Source organism: Schistocerca serialis, chromosome 10 (assembly GCF_023864345.2).
Source record: "Schistocerca serialis cubense isolate TAMUIC-IGC-003099 chromosome 10, iqSchSeri2.2, whole genome shotgun sequence".
Classification (NCBI taxonomy): Eukaryota; Metazoa; Arthropoda; class Insecta; order Orthoptera; family Acrididae; genus Schistocerca; species Schistocerca serialis.
The window spans coordinates 58,754,303-58,779,032 of record NC_064647.1 but is presented as its reverse complement, the minus strand read 5'-3'; the positions used below and the strand labels follow the sequence as shown (position 1 = coordinate 58,779,032).

At 38.9% G+C, this 24,730-nt stretch overlaps 1 protein-coding gene across 1 annotated transcript in view; it reads right to left on the bottom strand.

Annotated features, from left to right (window-relative positions):
- The window catches only part of LOC126424532 (zinc finger E-box-binding homeobox 1-like), a 48,264-nt gene that overhangs the window by 10,254 nt on the left and 13,280 nt on the right, over positions 1-24,730 (bottom strand). The gene's annotated exons all lie outside the window — the stretch shown is intronic.

Genomic DNA, 24,730 nt, shown 5'->3' with positions numbered 1-24,730 from the left:
AATAATACCTCAAAATATCGACTACAAGCTGAAAGCATTACTTTGTGTGCTTTTAAATGCTGACCCTAAGTACCAACTGTACAGTCAGCTAAACTATCAGTATCTAGAATGGTGTCAAAAACCAATTTTAATGTGGCCTGATGAGTATCCCACTTCAGATTAACATTACTGTCCTGCTCCATTATTTTTCAAGACAATTAGATTCTAGCAGGTTTCTCTGACTCAAGAAGATTACAATATTTTTAACTTTATTCTTTCCTTTCTCCAATTCAACGCATGACTTCTTGACCCAAAGCTCAGCTTCTATTCACACATTACTTCAAGTATTGATTAATGTTATCTACAGTCTAGTTTTTTATTCCAGAATTCTGCTGATTCGTAACAGTTACAACAATGTGCAAAAAGTTCTTCATGTTGCAGGCCCATTGCTCCTTCCTGAGATTCTCATTTTATTGACCTAGTGTGCAAACAACCAAAGGTTAATCAACTCCCCTGAACCAGCACACTTCAAATATATAAATATGTTTCAGTATTATTAATTACTTATTCACAACATTAGTGTGAGATGAATAAATATTTTGCATAACACATTTCTAGCTGAGGTGATAAATATTTTGCAATGTGATAGTGTTTTTCATCGAGTAAAATGAATATTTCTGTTTTTTTTTTTAAGAAACTTTTGAACTATATTTACATAACTGTTTTTCTGTGTGTGAAGAAATTGCAATTAATGTAAAATACTTTATCTTAAATTCTGTTATAATTCATGTTAACAGAATCTTCCACCAGTTCTAGGTAGAGCAACATTACACTAAATGAAAAGCACCAGTTTGCTTTTGTTCTACAGTATTAATTTTTATTGTGTTAACTGGTTTTTGGCTTACAAGGCCATCTTCAGACATTTACTGAGTATTGTTACCAAAGAAGATGCACTGTAACTTGGCCTTGTAAGCCAAAAACCAGTTAAAACAAAAAAATTAATACTGTAGAACAAAAGCAAACTGATGCTTTTCATTTATTACCTGTTATAATTATAAATTCAACAGATAATGATCACTCTTTTGATAAAGCAGAAGTGTTGTTAAAATGTATATTGGATATGGATTTTGTGTGTGTGTGTGTGTGTGTGTGTGTGTGTGTGTGATCACGTGAAGGTAATGCAGAAACAACTACTGACTGATAAAAACCTTAGCTGTAATGGAAAACTTAGGGACAGTAGGTCAAAACATCCACTGTCATGAAATATTTTCAATAATGTTATTACACTTTTGTTAATTAACAGTCTGTTACAGCATTATTTTGATAGGAAATTACAATACACACTTAGTTTGGAACAACAGGTAGCAACTGAGAGCTCATGTTTCTAATTTTGTTGTATTTTGCTGTGTTGTCTTTGAACACCATATAACTGGGAAACAGTTAAATGTTCGCAAGCAGAGGAATCTACAACAAGGTATGAGAACTTTAAATGGGGTACGAGAGATGTATGAACAGACAGTACAAACATAGGACAGATAGGTCGTTCAAATCATTGGTGTCTTAAAAATATGTACCTTGAATGGGAGGTATTGGCTAATAGTGACAATATCAATTTTTTGTGTGTTATGAAACACTGCTGTAGATACAGTGAATTAAACAGTGTAAGTTTAACCCAATGTATACTTGCTAGTCAGTACCATAAGCAAAATAACGAAGGTGGTGGTGTCTGTATTTACCTTGCAGCTGACTGGAAATAACCAAAATACACAGCTCTACTACATTCTGGGTAACATAAATTGGATGTTATTCTTAAGGCAAAACATGCAGAACTGAGTTTCTGAGTGAGATACACAACATGTTCATTCCAAATTAGATGTTGGTCAATCTGCATTCTCACAAACTTTGTAGTACACACCTTTTCTGTTTGTTTCCTAGGATCATGCTCATATTTTCCTCTTGATCCTTACTTACATACCGTATAAAGTTAGTTTTTTTTGTATTTAAAATCAACTTATTTGAATAAAACCATGACTGTAAATATGAGAGCACTTTTTCTGCTGTAATACACAGTGATTCTTTATGTCACTAATTAAAGTGACACTTGTGTCGTCTGCGGGGGGGTGGGAGGGGGGGGGGGGCGGACAGAATTTTGGCTGGTTCTGATATCAGCTTAAAACTATGAAAGTTGTGAGATGACCTCAACTCCACAACTCATGACCTGTTTTGCAGGTAGGATTCAAACCATTTTTTGACAGTACCCCTAATGCCTATTTCTTAAGAATTCCATAGTAGTATTTCATGGTAGCTTTGGACAAATCTAAATTTATTCCGACAGCATGTTTATTTAACTCCAAATTTCTCACTGTTTCTGTTGTGAAGTATAAGATGGCTGTTTCTGTACTGTACCCTGCTCAAAACCAATTTTGCCTGTTATTTATTAGTGTATGCTATTTCTAGAAATTTCCTGGCCCTGATTTTCATCAATGCCTCAAATATTTTAGAAAAAGTTAGGAGGAATGGTATAAGTCAATCATTTTCTATTTTGTGTATGTCACCATTTCTGTGTAGTGGTACAACTTTAGAGATTTTAAGCATATCAGGAAATATCCCTTCACTGAAAGACAAGTTTGCTCTGTGCATGATAGGTTTATCAATACATGGTGCAGTTTTCTTAATTACTGGTACATCTATTCCAGATGACATTTTGGATTTCAAGCTTTAATCTTTGAGATTGCCATCATGCTAATATTTACCATTGGAGTCATTACTGTTGGTTGTTGTGTAAAGTTGCTACTTAAAGTATGGGGAGTCGCCCAGTTTCTTTCTTTAATAATTTCCCCACATCATTTTGGAATTGTTATTAGTCTGCCTTATTGATCTATCATTGAACAGTAATTTTGCTATTACTTTGCGATCAGTCTTTCTGTAGATCTTCACATACTCAACAAACTCCAGATTGTGACATGTTTATAGCTTTAAACCTAGTGTTTTCATGGTTTCACTTGACTTTTTAGTTTCTGGTATAATCTAAGAATTTGACAGTTTGGATCCATATGATCTGTAACTCACAATCTTTTTGGGAAACCCATTTCAAAGTTTGTCATAAAAGTGGAAGCAAATGAATAGTAAGCATCATTTGTGTTTGTTTGTGCCAAGACGCCTGATCAAACATCATTTCTTAAGATACTTCTGAACTGGTTACAATTTTCAGTAGAGAAAAATAGTTTGTACTCATTATGTACTATATTTTGCTTCTTAGGAATTGCAGTGATATTAATGATTAATAAGTTATGGTTTGATAATTCTGTATTTGCATTTGTTACTGCCACATCACTTGTGACCACATTGGAAAAGATGTTATCTATTAAACTTTCACTGGAGTGTATTGTTCTAGTGCGATCTGACATGTGGGGAAATATGTTGAAGCTTTTTAATATGCCTAGAAACTTGTTTTTTTATTGAACTTTGGACCAAGAGATTAATATTTAAGTCACCACAAAGAATTATGGTAGAGTTCCCATTAGAGAAAATGTTGAGCAATACAACCAGAGGTTGTACAGAGTTTCAGGGAGAGCATAAGGGAACAATTGACAGGAATGGGGAAAGAAATACAGTAGAAGAAGAATGGGTAGCTTTGAGGGATGAAGTAGTGAAGGCAGCAGAGGATCAAGTAGGTAAAAAGATGAGGACTAGTAGAAATCCTTGGGTAACAGGAGAAATATTGAATTTAATTGATGAAAGGAGAAAATATAAAAATGCAGTAAATGAAGCAGGCAAAAAGGAATACAAACGTCTCAAAAATGAGATCGACAGGAAGTGCAAAATGGCTAAGCAGGGATGGCTAGCAGACAAATGCAAGGATGTAGAAACTTATCTCACTAGGGGTAAGATAGATACTGCCTACAGGAAAATTAAAGAGACCTCTGGAGATAAGAGAATGACTTGTATGAATATCAAGAGCTCAGATGGAAACCCAGTTCTAAGCAAAGAAGGGAAAGCAGAAAGGTGGAAGGAGTATATAGAGGGTCTATACAAGGGCGATGTACTTGAGGACAATATTATGGAAATGGAAGAGGATGTAGATGAAGATGAAATGGGAGATACGATACTGCGTGAAGAGTTTGACAGAGCACTGAAAGACATGAGTCGAAACAAGGCCCTGGGAGTAGACAACATTCCATCAGAACTACTGACGGCCTTGGGAGAGCCAGTCCTGACAAAACTCTACCATCTGGTGAGCAAGATGTATGAAACAGGCGAAATACCCTCAGACTTCAGGAAGAATATAATAATTCCAATCCCAAAGAAAGCAGGTGTTGACAGATGTGAAAATTACCGAACAATCAGTTTAATAAGCCACAGCTGCAAAATACTAACACGAATTCTTTACAGACGAATGGAAAAACTAGTAGAAGCCGACCTCGGGGAAGATCAGTTTGGATTCCGTAGAAACACTGGAACACGTGAGGCAATACTGACCTTACGACTTATCTTAGAAGCTAGATTAAGGAAAGGCAAACCTACGTTTCTAGCATTTGTAGACTTAGAGAAAGCTTTTGACCATGTTGACTGGAATACTCTCTTTCAAACTCTAAAGGTGGCAGGGGCAAAATACAGGGAGCGGCAGGCTATTTACAATTTGTACAGATACCAGATGGCAGTTATAAGAGTCGAGGGACATGAAAGGGAAGCTGTGGTTGGGAAGGGAGTAAGACAGGGTTGTAGTCTCTTCCCGATGTTATTCAATCTGTATATTGAGCTAGCAGTAAAGGAAACAAAAGAAAAATTCAGAGTAGGTATTAAAATCCATGGAGAAGAAATAAAAACTTTGAGGTTCGCCGATGACATTGTAATTCTGTCAGAGACAGCAAAGGACTTGGAAGAGCAGTTGAATGGAATGTACAGTGTCTTGAAAGGAGGATATAAGATGAACATCAACAAAAGCAAAATGAGGATAATGGAATGTAGTCGAATTAAGTCGGGTGATGCTGAGGGAATTAGATTAGGAAATGAGACACTTAAAGTAGTAAACGAGTTTTGTTATTTGGGGAGCAAAATAACTGATGATGGTCGAAGTAGAGAGGATATAAAATGTAGACTGGCAATGGCAAGGAAAGCGTTTCTGAAGAAGAGAAATTTGTTAACATCGAGTATAGATTTAAGTGTCAGGAAGTCATTTCTGAAAGTATTTGTATGGAGTGTAGCCATGTATGGAAGTGAAACATGGACAATAAATAGTTTGGACAAGAAGAGAATAGAAGCTTTCGAAATGTGGTGCTACAGAAGAATGCTGAAGATTAAATGGGTAGACCACATAACTAATGAGGAAGTATTGAATAGGATTGGGGAGAAGAGAAGTTTGTGGCACAACTTGACCAGAAGAAGGGATCGGTTGGTAGGAGATGTTCTGAGGCATCAAGGGATCACCAATTTAGTATTGGAGGGCAGCGTGGAGGGTAAAAATCGTAGAGCGAGACCAAGAGATGAATACACTAAGCAGATTCAGAAGGATGTAGGTTGCAGTAGGTACTGGGAGATGAAGAGGCTTGCACAGGATAGAGTAGCATGGAGAGCTGCATCAAACCAGTCTCAGGACTGAAGAGCACAACAACAACAACAGCAACAACAACATACAGTTTCTTAAGAAAGACTTCAGTGTCCCCAGATGGTGATCTGTAACCTGCTGCAATAGTTATTTTCTTTTTTAAACTATACAACTGGACAGCTAATGCTTCAAAAACCTTTACAGTACTTAATGATTCAGCCTCAGTTCTTATCTTGAATTTAAGTTTTTGGGGCAAAACTAAGTCAAAATTAAAAGAAATTTTTATTATACAAAGAAGAGCTACTCACATCATGACTCACAGTGCACCACACATACACTGCAGACCCTTATTTAAACTGCTAAAGATACCAACAGAACCATCTACATATATTTTAAAATGTCTGGAAATGATCAGTAATAATCACTGTAGTATACGAGCCAACTCTGGCTACCATAATTACAATACAAGGCATTGTAAAGACTTCCACATTCTCCATATCGTGTATACCAGGAGTCAGAATGATGCGAGGCACTTACAAATAAAGCTTTCAAATGCACTTCCATCCTAAATTAATAATGTGGAAGACAAAAGAAGATTCAAGAATGAAGTAAAAAAAAAAATACCTGATGGATAAATATTTCTGCAGTGTCAATAAATATCTGTCTAAAACAATGAATTGAAGCATATACTTGCTTTCAATAATTTAAACATTCTAAATTTATTTTCAAATTACGAAATACTTATCGAAATTCTATGTATAAGGTGCAGTCAATGCCATACATTATGTTTTTCACGAGTATGTGTATTTGTGTACTAAGTGTTTGTTCTCTGTTTACATACTGTAGGTATGTAATTTTTACTTTGCTTGTTTATTATGTTATGCATTGTTATCATGTTTTACATGTAAACATTCTAATGACACATACTATATCACATGTGTGATCTTTTGGATTATAAATAAACACGGATTATGCATGGGAATTTATTGTACTGTTTACTTTTGATAACTATCAAAAATAATTTTATGTGAAGAGGGGAGTCACATCATACATACTGGTGCAACTGGTGGCTGACCTTAAGGTGCAACTTGCACTGACTACCATTGACCTCTCTACACCAACACGCCCATTCAAAATGGTTTTGAGCACATTCAGCCTGGAATCTCATTGACTGGTAAAGAATTGTCTGGAGACACCCTGCTCAGCAGCTGTATACCAAATTGAATGTCACTCACCATATGGGCCAACAACCCGGAATGATGGTCTACAGTACCATTTCATTTCATAGCAGGACCCCTTTGGTTGCCATCTGTGGCACCCTACAGCACAGCAGTATATCGACAGCATTCTACACCCTGTTATGTTGTCCTTCATGGCAAACCATCCTGGGCTTACATTTCAGCATGATAATACACAGCCAAATGTGGAGAGAATTTCTATTTCTTATCTTCATGCTCATCACACTCTAACATGGCCAGCAAGGTCGCCATACCTCTCCCCAATCGAGAAGGTTTGGAGCATTATGGTCATGGTCCTCAAACTACCTCAGGATTTTGACGACATACACACCAACTGGACAGAATTTGGGACAGTATCACTAAGTAGGACATAAAGAAATCTATCGAAAATGCCAAGCTGAATAACTACTTGCATAAAGGGCCAAGCATGGACCAACATGTTATTGATTTGCTCAATGTGTGAAGCTCTTTTTCTGTAATAAATCATCCAATTTTTGGGCAATTGTAATCATTTGTTTGTCATCCCATCTACCAATTTCCATCCCATTCAGATAATTCCTTTGTGGTTTATCCTTTTGCCTGAGGGCGTATTTACCATGGGACGGGTTGATCTCCATGTCAAATAAATTAACTACAGAATATTTTTGTACATGCAAATTCCATAGCTAATTATTTGAGGATTTTAATAATATTTTTAGATCACCCTGGCAAGAAATGTTAAACATAAATTATGAAAATTATGGAAGACGTAAAAAAAATTGTACACTTCATCTAAAATGGGCCTTTACACACGTCTCAAAGAACAGACATTGCTGACAATCCACTGCTGGACAAATTACTTTTAACTTAATTCACCGGCTGCAAATTCTTTGACATCAGCTATATTCCATATGGATCTGCTACTCAATAGTGACCAAAAAAAAAAAAAAAAATTGTAAGTTTGGGTCAGTCCAAGGCACATGCACAGACAGCAGAAATGATTAAGATGAATGCTTATGATAATCAGGAAATCCAAGTCCGAGTCCTAGCCTGGCATTAATTTTCAAAATTCACTTTGGATAGTAGATTTATACCCAATACAGCTTATATCAAGGAACTCACACTCAGTGAATTAAATTCGAAGCAGAATGGGTTTCTCTTGGTACATATAATCCTAATGTAATCAATGGTACCTGGAATAGCACAAAAAGTTGAAGCCATATTAACAAGATGACCAAAGCTAAATATCAAATGACAACAGCCAAAACTGGGTCATGATAGAACCACAGTGCCAAGGATCCCCACATTCAACGAGTGAGTGAAAACTGGTTTCAAAGAAAAATTGCCAGAGGCACATGTTACAAAATAACATTTGTACAGTTATAAATGTTTAAAGGAAGCATTGTGTTGGACGTCAGTGAGCCATAATTAAGTGGAAAAAGATTGAATATCCCGTGTACAGTGAACAGCAGGGATAGTCAACATTCATTACCTGCCACCCACATATTCTAACCACCCACCTGTTTCACGGTAATGGTGGTTTATAAAGTAGAGAAGTAGATTTACTTTATCAAACTTATAAAGCAGAGTTTCAGCAAGTCAAAGAATATAATAATGAATGCTAACCAGATACTTTAAGTTAAAATTTTATGAAAACCTAATGAAAATGTTTTTTAAATCCTGTAACACCTACTGCCCACCGTGAAAGCTGGAATGCCCACCAGTGGGTGGTAGGGACCGGGTTGACTACCACTGGTGTACAGAATGGTTATAATTAAAAATGACTGGCATCGAAACATTGCGGATAAATCTGTAAGGACACATGGAAAAGAAATAATGAATAAACCACTGAAAGAAGCAAATTCTTATTTCCACACGAGGAGGTAACATTTGTTATTTGCGTATCATGTTTACTTTCCAGGCTACAAACATTGCTCAATGTGACGGCCATTTGTATCCACGACACCCTGGAACTGCACTGGAGACAGCTCTACTGCTGCCACAAACATATCAAGTGGGAAGTCGGCTGCCTCCGTCACTACGCTCACCTTCGACATCTGACTTGTGTTGGTGTCCCGCTGATAAATCCTGACCTTCATGTAATTCCACAGCCAGAAATCACAAGGGTTCAAATATGGTTAACTTTGTGGCTATCCAGCTTGGAACGACTGGCCAACGATTCAGTTTTCCCTAAATGTATTACAGAGTAATGGAGTGACCTCACAAGCACTGTGAGGTGGACCTCTGACATGCATCAAAACAACTGAGTCTAAAGCACCTCTCTCATCTCATATAGAACAAGGATGACATGTTGGTGAAAATCACAATAACGTGTGCCATTCACACTTCATCTGTATGGTCCTCAAGGTCCGAGTTCCTCCTATGGCACCATACCAGTTCTGGCACCTAACAGCAAGGCATGACATTAACACTACTAACAACACAAATACTTCAATGTACAATCTGAATGTCATTCGTATAAAGTTGGGTACTCATTTGGTAAATAGTTTTCCATCCACACTGGCTCAGGTAGCAAAAGTTTAATTATAACTAGAAGATGAGTTGAAATCTAAAGGAATCACAAATCATATTTTGTACCTGTGTAATGACAGAATGATAAAGAGTGCCCATATGGATTACTATCAGATGATAACCAGGCTACAGAATAATGTAAGTATAATGGCTTTCTTTGTATGTACATAGTAGTGTGAAAGAAAATTGAGATTTGTATAATAATTATCCTCAAAACTTTGTTTACCTAGATTAACCACAATTTTATGTGAGGCTCGTATTTGAATAATAATTTATTTTCAATAATTATACAGATTTTCTGCGCAGAAAAAGCATATCATTTTGGTACTATCAAATAAATAAACTGATATAAAATATTGAATATCATACTAGATGTTAAGCTCATTCTATTTGGTGTTTATTAAACTAAAAATGGGGAAGAATATTAATGTTGTGGCAACATGACAAATAGTATCTGTATCTGTATCTTACAATAATCTGAAGGAAAAGAATGTTAGTATGAATTTTATGTATTCCTGTAATTCTGTAAAAATTGTTTATTTTGTAATAAGACTACAAAGAACTCTTTTTAATGAATAGTTTCTCTTTAGGAATGTTTGTAATGAAAATGCAATACTGAAGTCAAATAAGAAATAAAAATCCTTAAATAAAATTGTTCTTGAAGCTTCGAAAATGTATAAGTTTACTGCACAGAGGAAAAAATGACAAAATGTAAAGGCTACTCCTATGTAATATGATATACCATGACACTACTTATTTTCAAAATTGCAATTTTGTTTCAAAGAAACCACAAGTTTGAAAAGCAAGCATTGAAGAGGATATGTGACACCCTTTTTCTTTACCACTTTTTCTGCTAATTTTATTGCTATATTGGAATGCTGCAGTTAACAGCATAACTCACTTTCCTACGCAGCAGTGTAAAATGTTATAATGATAAGTAAGAAGACTTTCCCAAGCTCGGAATGCTTGCAGTGATAATGGATGTGCCATATGACACTGAGGTACAACAATAGTGTGAGGGACAATGAGCAACTCATGAGAGTGAATCCTATTCGGTGATTCTAAATGACGGGGACCCACCAACAGTTAGGCATCAAACTAGGACATTTTCTTTTTCAGGTATTAATTACTAGATGCCACCTTGACCAAATTAAATGCTACAGGGAGCCTAAATGTCATCAAAGTGCCAATACACAGTAAACAATTTATGTAACTAAACAAATAATGATAATTTTCTTCCTACCATGTACAAATAGCACTGAAATTATATGAAGTGAACTAAAGATTTCTGTTGTGTGCCAAGCTAGTCAGTTGGCATTAGGATCTAAACCAGACCTGATCTCTGTGCAGGCTACGCTCTCAAGTTTCAGTATTTTGAAGTTATTTGTGTCTAAAGTAGTGATTGTTGATTGCTTTAAAGTGTTTTGTCAATAAATGCACCTTAATGGCATTCCAAAATTTATTTAAATACCCACATATCCATTCATTGCCACAAAGGGAGACTATTTGCATCTCTGAAAGAATCCAATTTCTACAAGAAATGCTTCAAAGGATTACATCAACAAGAAAACTACACAGAACAGGTGAGCAGGTGTGCCAATAATTGATTCATTAAGTTGACCCACATAAGCTGATATACATAAACGATCTGACGGACAGGGTGAGCAGCCATATGCAGTTGTTTGCTGACGATGCTGTGGTGTAGAGGAAGGTGTCGTCATTGAGTGACTACAGGAGAATACAAGATGGCTTAGACAAAATTTCTAGTTAGTGTGATAAATGGCAGCTAGCTCTAAATGTATAAAAATATAAGTAAATGCAGACACAATTCCATAATGTATGAACACAGGATTAGCAGTGTGCCACTTGACACAGTCAGGCTGCAAAGCAATATGAAATGGAATATGCATGTAACTATTATAGTGGGGAAGGTGAATGGTCATCTTTGGTTTATTGAAACTTCCTGGCAGATTAAAACAGTGTGCCGGACTGAGACTCGAACTCGGGACCTTTGCCTTTCGCAGGCAAGTGCTCTACCATCTGAGCTATCCGAGCACGACTCACGCCCCGTCCTCACAGCCTCCTGCCAGTATCTCGTCTCCTACCTTCTGAACTTTACAGAAGCTCTCCTGCAAACCTAGCAGAACTAGCACTCCTGGAAGAAAGGATATTGCGGAGACATAGCTTAGCCACAGCCTGGGGGTGTTTCCAGAACGAGATTTTCACTCTGCGGCGGAGTGTGCACTTATATGAATTTGGCTGATTTGCTTTATTGGTAGAATTTTAGGAAAGTATGGTTCATTTGTAAAGGACACTGCATATAGAACACTAGTGTGACCCATTCTCAAATACTGCTCGAGTGTTCAGGATCTCCACCAGGTTGAATTAGAAGACGACATCGAAGCAATTCTGAGGTGACTGCTAAATTTGTTGTACACAGATTTGATCAATAAGCAAGTCTCATGGAGAGCCTACAGGAACTAAAATGTGAATCCCTGGAGGCAATGCAACATCCTTCTCGAGGAATGCAATTGAGAAAATTTAAAGAAACAGCATTTGGAGCTGAGTGCAGAATGATCCTACTGCTGCCAACATACATTTTGCAGGAGGACTACACATGAAAAATAAGACAAATTAGGGCTTGTGTGGAGGCAAATGGACAGCCACTTTTCGCTTGCTCTATTTAGGAATAGAACAGGAAAGGAAATGACCTGCAGTTGTACAATGTACCCTCTGCCACGCACCGTCCGTCGGCTTGCAGAATATGTATGTAAATGTAGAACTCCTTTTGCAGTATTGAGAGGGAAGGAATAACCAGTCCCACTGTATATTATGTATACCACTTTCTATGGATTAATGCTAGATTGAGAAACTTTCATGGAGGTTAAGTACTACAGGAAGAGCTAGCTGAGCAGTACAAAAAAAAATTAAAAAGATGAGCAGCATTTGCAGCAAATCATTAGTTTAGCAGTTCTCTTCAATGATTGCTGATAGTCCTAATAAAATTTAAGTCTGAATTTAGAACAGAATAGAACTGTTATAAGAATGTAAACTTTCGCAACCGGTGTCATAGTGATTAAAACCCTTCTGGGTATTATGCCACGTCATTGCTAAAAACTAACAACAATAATAAACTAAAACCGACGTTTCGGCCGAATTGCAACGGCCTTCCTGAGGGCACGACTGGTTTTGCATGGGGATAGGTGCTTCTATTTATTACAGACTATCGATGTCTGACGTCACTGTTGTAAAACTTTTAATTGGCCCTCTAATATGATTGGCTAGTCATGACATAAGGGAAGATGGAAGGAAAGAGGCTATTCGTGGATGTCCATGTCGTCAACGATTGGTAGCTGTGCGCCAATCGGCGTTCGGCTTCTGGTCGGCAAGTTTTCCTCCTGGTGTGCGCAGAAGTGGACTGACAGTTGCTCTACAGCTGTTTGTGCAGATACGTCCGTGTCCCGTGTAGCTTCTGCCCCGCGACCGCTCGCGGCCCGTTGGGAATGAGATGGCCGGCAGCCAGGACACCAGGAGCTTGTAGCCATCTTCTCTATTGATGTTGTCAGGCTACTTAATAATTTTGATCGCATAGCGTATTTTGCATTCTAGCATCCACGATTCTTTCGCCAGTACTCGGGCTTCCTGGAACCTGATAGGTTGTCCACTGTCACGGTGGTGCTCTGCTATCGCCATTTTACTATGTTGTTGTAATCGTACATAGCATTCCATATTCTGCTACTCGTAAGCTGGTAGGTCTCCCTGTTTCTTCTATGTAGGTAGCTCCGCACTCAAAACATAGTTCGTAAACACCTGCAGTGTTAAGATTGTTGACTACACCCTTGGTGGAACCTATTATTTCGTGGATCCTGTGACTGCTTCGAAAAATCGGTTTGAAACCTCGTCGGCGGAGGACGTTGCCTAGCCGTTCACTGACACCTTTTACATACGGTAAGTGTACCAGTGGAAGCTTATCTTCTTTGCCTTCTTCTCGTGTTCTGCTCCCTTTGGTTTTAGCTACCTTTCTTATGATGTTGTCATCATAGCCGTTGGCACAAAACATGTGTTGTAGCTCATTTTTAGTTGGTTTTAGTTTATTATTGTTGTTCGTTTTTAGCAATGACGCAGCATAATACCCAGAAGAATTTTAATCACAAGAATAGAACTGTGTTGAAATTACTGAACATTTTAGTACAAAATTGAAATTTAGCACTTTTTCTCTGACTGCTGATAGTCCCAATAAAATTAAAGACCAAGCTTGAGTGTATAAAACCGACACCAGTAGCAATAGATAGAATTTTAGAAACAGATTTATGTCCAGTTTTTCTTGAAGAAACATAAGGAGCAGGACACCACTTTCCCATGTCTTTATGCTGACAAATCATTAATTGTCCTCTGTACATACACCCACATACATAGATGCAATTTGGAGGGGGTTGAAAGAAATGGCATGGAGTGTACATCATAATTTTCATAGTATCCTAATACTTTTAAGAGTAATAAAATCAAATTACTTTACGTTTATACAAAGACAGTTTTGATTACTTATCCTGCCTAATAACAGCTTGGTGTCATTACAGAACCAGGCAATCAGCTAATTAAGGAAATAACTGAAGGGGTCAATGGAAGAAGGTGCATAGCCTTGGTTTAGCAAGTATTGGTGTGGTCACATAATCCGTTGTGCTTCTGAACGTTCTGATACAAAGCAATATTTCTGTACTGCTAAAACATACTGTATGATATGTAAATTGCTTTGTTTCATTGTATTTATGTTCTTGATTTTGAAGTTCATCAAACCTATAACATGCAATACCTTACAATATGTTTTTAAGAGTTACCCATTTCTTCTGCCAACCCCTTCAGGTCTTACATTGTTCAATCTGCCAATTCATCATTGCAGCAGTAGCTGACACACACAACTTGACCCACTCAGCACATTGCAACTGATCTTATTGTTATCGATTATGTCTAAACATGTATTCTTTTAATCTATGTTTACACCTAAATTGAACTAAACAATGAGGACACTGAAACTGTGATTCTGTACTACATTCACATTTCAAATGTCTTTGCAAATCCCTGTGATGCCGGTATGACCTATTACAAGCCACGCACTCGAAGCAACTATTCGATGTCCAAGTCTGACCTGTGAGGGAGAATCAATTAATTGACACCGAAGTTTGTTCTCTAGGGGCTGTGTCAGTCCCTTCTGCACGAGGACACTGCATTTTTTCAGTAAAAGATTCTCCGTCTCAGAAATAACTCTCATGGCAATACCATTAACATCACTGGTATTCTGACACTGGGTATCATCACAGTCTAAGATGACATATTTCATACCATATTTATTAAAACCATTGGATTTCTCTTTCTTTTGTTCTGTAAATGCTTCTAAAATACTATTTTCTCCATTCAGTGTTGAATATGCTGTTATTCTCACCACCGAATTCAAAGGTTTTGCTGAAATCAATTCTTGACCTGATACAGTCATTTCACTGAAAGTCCCTTCTCTGAAAACAGGCAACTGGCTGGTCTGAGATGCCCCAGGTTTTGGATCTGAAAACATAATATGAGCCAAGTTACTTTTATTTGGCAGCTCTGATCTCTGAAGTGGAAAATTACAGTCCACAGTGTAAGACGGCAGTATCAAATCTTGTTGGGGTGGTGGCTCTTCCCTTGAGGAATTCCAAATGATTTTTTCGTGTTTGCGAGCAAGCGTTGAAATGGGAGTCACTTTTGTACAAAGGTGTTTCTGCAAACAGCCTGAATGAGAGCTGCTCCCAGATACTTCTAACAATTCTGAAGAGACGCACTGTTTGTAGCTCACAGGTGACACACAACACTGAGGTGAGTGTTCAGAATATGTGGAAGATTTGTTTCTCCTTTTGTGTGCCTGTTTATTCTCTGATACTGTGTTGCCATCATATGATAATCCTTTCACTTGCAAGAAATCAGCTGGCTGCAGTAAAGCATCAATTTCATCCTGTGGCACAAGTACTTCACCACAATACATGAATTCCATCAGTGCCTTCAAGATATGGAAGTTTACACCAAGTAGTATGATAATGGGCTGTTTTCTGCAGTGATGACTGAATAACACCTCAAAATACTGACTACAAGTTGAAAGCATTAGCTTGTGTGCTTTTAAATACTGGCTCCCAGTACCAGTTGTACAATCAGCGAAACTTTCAGTGTCTAAAAGGGTGTCAAAAACAAACTTTAATGTGCAGTAAAAAGTCAATATACTCAATTTGATCTTTTCTTCTTTCCTATCCAATACATTCTCCCTCTCAATATCATTCCTGAAGGGATTACAGACACAAGATTAGCATAATTACAGGAATTTAAGAAGTCATTATTTTGACATTGCAGATGCAACTGGAATGGAAAGAAACTGTAAAATGTAGTACCATGGTAAGTACCTTCTGTCAGCATTTTACAGTATTTGTACATAGCTGCAGATGGTGTGGGTGCACTCTTTACACAAAGTTCAGCTTCTGTTCACAATTTACTCCATGTACTGACTAATGTTGTGAGCAGTCAAGTTTTTTTTACTCCAGAATTCAGCTGCTTCATTACAATTACAACAATGAGCAAAAAGTCCTTCTGGTTGCAGGGCAACTGCTCCTTCCTGAGGTTCTCATTTTGCTGACCTAGTGTGCAGACAAATGTTAACAAATTTCACTAAACTAGCACAAATAAAGATATAAATATGTTTTAGAAGTATTAATTATTTACAATGTTAGTGTAAAAAAATAATGCATATTCCTGCCTTGAACAGTATGTAAAATAAGGGAAAGGTAACCATGCAGCTATACAGCGGATCGACATATGGAGCACAGAAACACATAACAAGAAATAGCATTCACACTAGGTTTCGAGTTCTTGCTCTTTTTCTAGAATAAAATTACACAGCCACGGTGTGTGTGTGTGTGTGTGTGTGTGTGTGTGTGTGTGTGTGTGTGTGTGTGTGTGTGTGTGTGTGAGAGAGAGAGAGAGAGAGAGAGAGAGAGAGAGAGAGAGAGAGAGATTGATTTTGCTGGAAAAAGAACAAGAGCTTGGAATGCTACTGTGAGTATTGTCTCCTGATATGTGTTTCTGTGCTTCATGCACAGTCCGTGGCGGGTGATTGGCTGCCAATATTAGTGTAATATATGTAACCCTTTAACACTAACACAATAGTATGTGTACGGTATGTCAAAAGTAGTGTATCAAATAACACATTCTAAGACCACTTTGCTCAGTGACCTAGTATTTAAAAAGGCTGCCACAGCCTAATTTTCAGATACTGAGAGGTGAGCATGATCTACACACAGAATTAAAAAAAAAAATGTAAACAGTAAGCATGCAACATGAAAAAACTGGACAGGAATTTGATAAATCTGGAAAATCAGCCAGTCAATTTACAAAATTGTCCAACAGCCTACCCCCTTGAAGGACTTTCTAACTTTTGTCAACCAGTAATGTCTGCTTAGGAACACTACAATGTGTTGTACAATGTATCATGCAATAAAAACAATGCGAAGATTGTTGTAGCATAACACTGGATGAAGCCAACGCAACTATGTGTTTCAGGGTTCGAGCCCTGTTGATGTTTTCATTTTATGCACACTATTTCATTGACCAATCCAGCCATCTTCTCCACATGCTGCGACTTGTGCTGTCCTGTTTACTTACAACCTGGATTCCAAACAGACTGTTCAGAGTCCAGGCAGTAAGTACACAGAACAGCACAACTCACAGCACCTGAAGGACACAACTGTGTTGATTGTCAAGATATTATTCATAGATTCAGGTGGACAAGGAAAGAAGGGAAGGAGAGAGGCAGAAAACAATGTTATGGCTTGAAGATAAGGTCATTAGAGACCGAGTACATGCTCCAGTGGTGCTGAAATGAGGAACAAAATTGTCCTTTCCAAAGGACTCATCCCAACATTCTCTTGAATTAATGTATGGAAATTGCATGCAGTATAAATTGGGGAGGGGGGCAAATCACATTCCCCCCAGGTGAGGATTATAACATAGCATGCTAGAACTACCCCGCCTGCAATGATTACACTCTTGTTAATAATTAATTCTTTTTCTACTAAGTTTTCAACTTTCATTTAGTTGTGCATGTACAAAGTGTCTGAGGAGGAATATTGAGGAATATGACAGGAACGATTATTTGTAGCAAAAAACTCCATATCGACACATGCTCCATTCTGGATGGCTTCCTAGGTTGAACACATTTAATGAAAAGTGTTATTAATTTCTTGTATTATTCAACACATTATTAAGTTTGTACATGTACAACAGCTAGTAAATATTACAACATGCATATTAAAACTGTGTGCAGGAACCGAGACTCAAACTCGGGAATATTACCTTTCGTTATCTAGTGTTCCACCGATTAAACTACCCAAGCACAACTCATAACCTGTCCTCACAGCCTTACCTCTGCCAGTACCTATCTTCTACCTTCAAAATGTCACAGAAGTCTACAAAACTTGCAGGTCAGCACTCCTGGAAGAAAGGATACTGCAGAGATGGGGCTTAGCCACAGCCAGGGGATGTTTACTGAATGAATTTTTCACTCCTGGAAGAAAGGATATAGCGAGACATGGTTTTGCTACAGCCTGGGGGATATTCCCAGAATGAATTTTTCACTCTGCAGCAGAATGTGTGCCGATATGAAACTTCCGACAAACATCCCCCAGGCTGTGGCTAAGCCATGTTTCCGCAACGTCCTTTCTTCCAGGAGTGCCAGTCCTGTAAGTTTTGTAGGAGATCATCTGTGAAGTGGGGAAGGTATGAGATGAGGTTCTGTATGAAGTACAACTGTGACAATGTGTGGTGAATTGCGCTTGGGTACCCGAGACAGTAGAGCACCTGCTTGTGAAATGCAAAGTCCCGAGTTTGAATCTTGGTCAGACATCCGGTTTAGTCTGCAGGAAGTTTCATATCAGCGCACACTCCACCGCACAGTGAAAAATTCATTCTGATTACAACACGCATTTTACAAAGCATCAATTGAAAAATATGTATTTTTAACTTATTCACCTCTAAGCATTACCGCACATGTCACGATACATTTTTTGTACAGTTGACAACAAATGTTTGACTATCCCATCATCAACTTCAGTGAATTTGTGCACTCTTGAGAGAACATGTGTTGCTTGTTGGAGTGCCTTTTGCATATTCCCCAATGAGGGCAGCAGCTTCCACAGTATGACTACACAGTTCATCTTGTGTATTCACATTTTGTTTGTACACCTCAGACTTCTTTCAACATGCTAAACAGAAATCTAATGGCATTAGATCTGGTATCTAGGTGGCCAGATAATTGTACTACCATGACAAATCTAGTGATTAGGGTAACTGTGGTTGAGATGTAAAATGTAGAGTTGTTCTGCCACGCTAGAGGGTCCATTGCAGTGCATGTGAGCAAAGGAACATACTCAAGGTGTTCAACAGACAAATTTTCCAGAACATGCGTGTTACTCTGTCCCATCATCCACTCCTCTAAAATTACTAAATCTATCATCACATTACCAACCGTGCCATACCAAATTCTGATTGAAAAACAAACCTGGAAATTAGTTTTCACAGTAATGTGTGGAGTCACCTGCGACCGTCGATGATAATTAAACGTGTTGTCGATTCCATTCCGTATAAACATGGTTTCATCAGCAACTAGTGTTAATGGAAGCAAATGAAGACTATCATTTACCCAGTGACAAAATTCAAATCATGTGGGGTTGTCGCCAATGTGAAGATTGTGGTTGCGCTGTATTTGAAATGGGTAAAAGTTTTCTGCACGTAACTTTCACTATACAAGTGTTTGTGTGACACCACCACCTGCAGAAAGCTGCTGTGTGCTGGTGGTAGGACTATGCTGCACTGTTTCAACAATTTGTTGCTGTTCCTGAATAAGCTGTTGAGCAACATGTTCACAAAAAAATCGAAACTTGGAACAATAACTGTTTCATGGTCTGTGTTGAATTTGAGGTGTTGGAAAGCACCAGTGGTATCCTTTGACTGCACCAGGAGCACTACCATTGCAAATGGCATAAACATACATTATATCTGCATATTCTACATTAGTGTAGATGTGTGGCATTTTAGGCAGCACACGTATACACACAGTTAACTGCACGTTCAATGGGCTAGTCTAATGGCAGACAGACATTCCGAGCAGGGACACTGAAAGCAACAATGTCGGTTGGGCTAGAATAGAATGTGAAAGAGGAAGAGTGGGTGAGATACATATATGTGCACCGCTAGCCCGAGAACAAATGTGTTCTAACTTGGAAACCATTTGGATAGCATGTATGTCCATATGATGTACTTTGCTTGAAATGAGTATTTCTACCGTATCCCTGAATGTTGCCCATACCTCCTAGTATGCCCTTTATAGTATGTGCCAGATCTTTCAAAACATTAACCAGACTGTGCTTCAGGTAGGTTTTTTATTCAGACTACAGTTTTCAATAGTCAGATCCCAATAGTGTATTTAGTTTTGACAGAAGCCATGTTAATTAAAAGTAACTGATAATTGAAACTATTGCTATCTTGGGTGATTAAATGTTTTATTCTTTAAAAAAAATCACTGGTTTACTTGTGTTTTATATTCAGAATAATATGATGCTTAGCTGATCCAGAAACAAAACTGAGACATATTTGTTTCTCTTTATGTAGTGTCAAGCTTCCAGAAAAAAATATCGATAATTAACCAGTCTCAATAAATGTACTGAATGTATAGCATGCTGACAGGCATAAACAACAACAGTCATACATTTTAAAACCGATAAATAAAAGATTGAGAACTTCATTAACTCATTTTATTTCCATGAAGTCAAGCAATTTTATTTGAGCAAGAGGCCACTTCAGTCTGCAATACATCCCCCACTCACTAATGTTAAAATTTGTCTTACTGAATTAAAAAATATAAAAAGGATTCCATGTGTATAATGACAAACAAAGATGATGAGACTTACCATACGAAAGCGCTGGCAGGTCAATAGAAACACAAACAGACACATACATACACACAAAATTCAAGCTTTCACAACAAACTGTTGCCTCATCAGGAAAGAGGGAAGGAGAGGGAAAGACGAAAGGAAGTGGGTTTTAAGGGAGAGGGTAAGGAGTCATTCCAATCCCAGGAGCGGAAAGACTTACCTTAGGGGGGGAAAAAGGACAGGTACACACACACACACACACACACACACACACACACACACACACACACACACACACACAATCCATCCGCACATACACAGACACAAGCTTGTGTCTGTGTGGATGGATATGTGTGTGTGTGCGAGTGTATACCAGTCCTTTTTTCCCCCTAAGGTAAGTCTTTCCGCTCCCGGGATTGGAATGACTCCTTACCCTCTCCCTTAAAATCCACTTCCTTTCGTCTTTCCCTCTCCTTCCCTCTTTCCTGATGAGGCAACAGTTTGTTGCGAAAGCTTGAATTTTGTGTGTCTATCGACCTGCCAGCGCTTCCGTTTGGTAAGCCACATCATCTTTGTTTTTAGATGTAGATATTTTTATATTTATATTTTTAGATGTCCTTTTTTCCCCCCTAAGGTAAGTCTTTCCGCTCCCGGGATTGGAATGACTCCTTACCCTCTCCCTTAAAACCCACATCCTTTCGTCTTTCCCTCTCCTTCCCTCTTTCCTGATGAAGCAACCGTTGGTTGTGAAAGATTGAATTTTGTGTGTATGTTTGTGAATGCGATTCAGTCAGACGGGAAAATGATTGTGGCTATTTGAAGCAATTCAGATATCATCACTTCACAAATGATTTTCTTCCACAGATCCCCATACATCAACTGCACTCCATTATTTCCCCTAATCTGATTTCTGATTTTGAGACTATATATCTTCCTCACTTCCCCAAATTAAGCAGCAACTAGCAACTTCATACAGGGACCACAGATTCAACACCTAGAAGCAACGGATAATGGATGAAGTAAAATGAAAATTTACCTGTTGAGATGTTATGTAGATTTATTATTTAATGCACAAAACAGTCCAGATCACACTTTATTAAGTGTTATGACCAGTTTCGATCAAATTAGGCCACCTTCAGATTGAGTACAGATTACCTAAAGTATGTGACTTTAGCTATCACCGGCAGCAACTGGTGTGCATTGTTGCAAGGTGACAATATTAAATCAATAACAAAATGACAAGACAAACTAACTGGCCCCTTTATAATAGGATGTTGCACCCCCAAGGGCTGCAGTGTATGTACTAATTCAGTTGGGAAGTGTGTCGTACAGCCACTGTATCTCCAGCTGAGGAAAGTTGGCCCTTAACTGTTGAAAATGGCATTTCACAGTCTAGACAGTGGAACTGGGATAAAGCTAATGTCCAACCTGGTCTCTCATATGAGAATATCACTTCATGACTTATTCCCTTCAATAGATGCTTCATGTATGAATTATATTTTCTGTTTTCGAACTGTAATACCGTGACCTGTCCAGTATCCATATAGGTAAAACTACTACTACTACTACTACTACTACTACTACTACTGAAAGACGGTAGCAGGACACTGTCTTATGAAAGGGGAAACACGTTGATACGGAATGTCTGTGACATATTGCTGTGCGATCCGAGTTCATTGAACTGCTATCAGAGTTGACCTGAAATTGTACCCACAGGCTTCCCACATCACAATACTGGTGATAATATCCGTGTGTCTCTCCAAACCATTTATACGACGTTTTAGCTACCTTTGTCAGTCCTATAATTGCAGACGAAAGATATCTGCGGTAGTGCAGGACTGAGACAAGTTGCTGAAAATTATCTGATGACTCATCTGCAGACTGTGTCCTTCAGAACGGTACCATTCAAAGGACAACTATCAGTGTTGCTGAGTCCAAAGTAGCCTGACCTCAGCTAGTTGAGACCAACTGTGAAGTACAGTACAGGATAATAGTGAGTTCATTACTTATGCCCAGACAATGGGCGCATATGAAGGAGTTACAAAGTTGTCAGCACATATGGTCAGATTTGATCAACCAGAACCTTTACAATACTTGTGGTCCCATTCAGCCCAATGTCAGGTCACTGTCATGTCCAGATGCTAAATGAACCTGGCTGTTAGATGATTTGATCATATGCAGACCCACAATAACATCCCTTTCAAATTCTTCGGACGTGCTGCTAGCCTCATGCGAGCATGTAGCTTTTTCTGTGGTCCTCTGCAATGCTCACTATCAGACACAGTGTACACCCTGTCAGGCCACATTCTAGTGGCTTTTCTAACCTCTCAGATCACAGAAACACTAAACATTTACAAGCTTGATGCTGACACTTATGTGCAAAAAATTGCATCTGAATTTTACCATTCTTTCTAGTGGCATAATACTGTTTTTGTCTGCATGTTTCATTATTAAGGTAGCACTGAGTTAAGAGAATAGTATCATCACAAATACTCACCAAATTGTCTCAAACAATGTCCATACTTGTGTTTTCCCCCTTTTCAATTCTCTCTCTCTCTCTCTCTCTCTCTCTCTCTCTCTCTCTCTCTCTCTCACACACACACACACACACACACACACACACACAAACACTTGTACAACAAGAAATGTAACACAGACAAGTGATAAGCAAGACACTGGCACAGACAGTGTAACTATTCACAGCAGGCAGACAGAAGCAGATTGATGCACAATAGATTCAATCAAACAATCAAGGACTAAATGAAGTGCTAAGCTGCTTCAATAACTGAGATTTATAAGCTTCACACTGGCTGCATAACACACACAAAAGCATGTCCAGAGAGTAATGTTTATTTTCTTATACATCCTCACTGCTTTACAATCTCAACACCTTCTCTCCCATTCACTTCCCCGGGTCCCGATCGACCCAGTATGCGACCTTCCAGGACATCGATCACCTTCTCTCCGATCACTCCGTCCACATTAAACCCAACAACCACCAACAGTTCCTACATTTTGACAGCTGCCATCCCATCCACAACAAAAAATCCCTCCCATATGGCCTGGCTACCCAGGACAGCATATCTGCAGTGACAATAATTCCCTTTCCCAGTATGCTGAAGGTCTCACAATGGCCTTCACTGACAGGCACAATACCCCAAACCTAGTATGCAAACAGATTTCCCGTGCCATATCCTAACACTGCTATAATCCTCCAACTACCTTGAAGAACATCATCATATTCCTGTGGAAGACCCACATGCAAGACCCACCCAACACTTCCCGCTCCAATCCTGTCACAGGCTTACCCTAGCCCCTCAGACGCCAGATCACCTGTGAAAGCAGCCATGTCACTTACCAGCTTTGCTGCAGTTATTGCACAGCTTTTGATATTGTTATGATTACCAACCAGCTGTCCACCAGGATGAATGGCCATCATCAAACAGTGGCAAAATGGACCACCCTCTGGCGCAATGGGCAGCTGAATGCAGCGAGCTTAATTTCAATGGCTGCTTTACAACCCAGGACATCTGGATCCTCCCCTCCGCCACCAGCCTATCTGAATTGCAGAGATGGGAGTTATCCTTACAAAACATTCTCCGCTTGAAATTATCCTGGCCTCATTCTAAGATAACCTACTGCTCCCACTCACTTCACTCAACAACATCCCACCAACTCCCCCCCCCCCCCCCCCTCTCTCCCCAGTCCTATTACCTCCAGCCAATTCACTTTTCTCACCCTCATTGTGCACCACTCTCTGCCGATGCACCCGCCAGTCTTTTCCTATTTCTGCTCATCTTTTCCTAGCCCCCCCCCCCCCCACGTGTCTCCCAGAGCCTCCTCCCAACACTGCAGCTGGTGGCAACCTTGACCCCTCTCCCCCATGTGTCCCCCACAACCTCCCAACACTGCACCTGGGGCAACCTAGTCCTGCCGCCTTCCAGTCCCTGCATGATCTAACAGACAGCGCTCTTCCCTCTCGGCACCCATACTATGCTATCCCTCCCTCTTCCATGTCCCACATCACTGCCATTCAACATGTCATCTTTATGATAAGTAGCAAGCTATCCATTCCAGAACTGTTGATATTATTTTACCTACAGTACTTCTGTTGGAACAATCATGCCCAAGGGAGCCAAGTTATATCGGGAAGTGGGGCAAGACACTTAACATTTCAGCAACGACTAGCTCAGTGCACCGTAGAGCTCTGGACATGTCACAATTGCTGTTTCTGTTAACTTGCTGATAGTTCACATGTCACGACAGGCAATGGCATCAATATTCAAACAACAGTATGCAATCAAGCTCTGATTTAATCTTAATAAAAATATTACTAGCCCTTATCCAAGAAATTTGTTCCATAAACTGTCTTCCTTTCTATGTTCCTCATTAGCATCGTATCAACAACATTCTGAAAAGACCCAAAACACATTTAGAGCGCACAGTCTTGAAAGCTATACTGGCCCTGATATTTAAGTTCAAATACGGTTCTTGAAAAAAATTATGCATGAGCCACA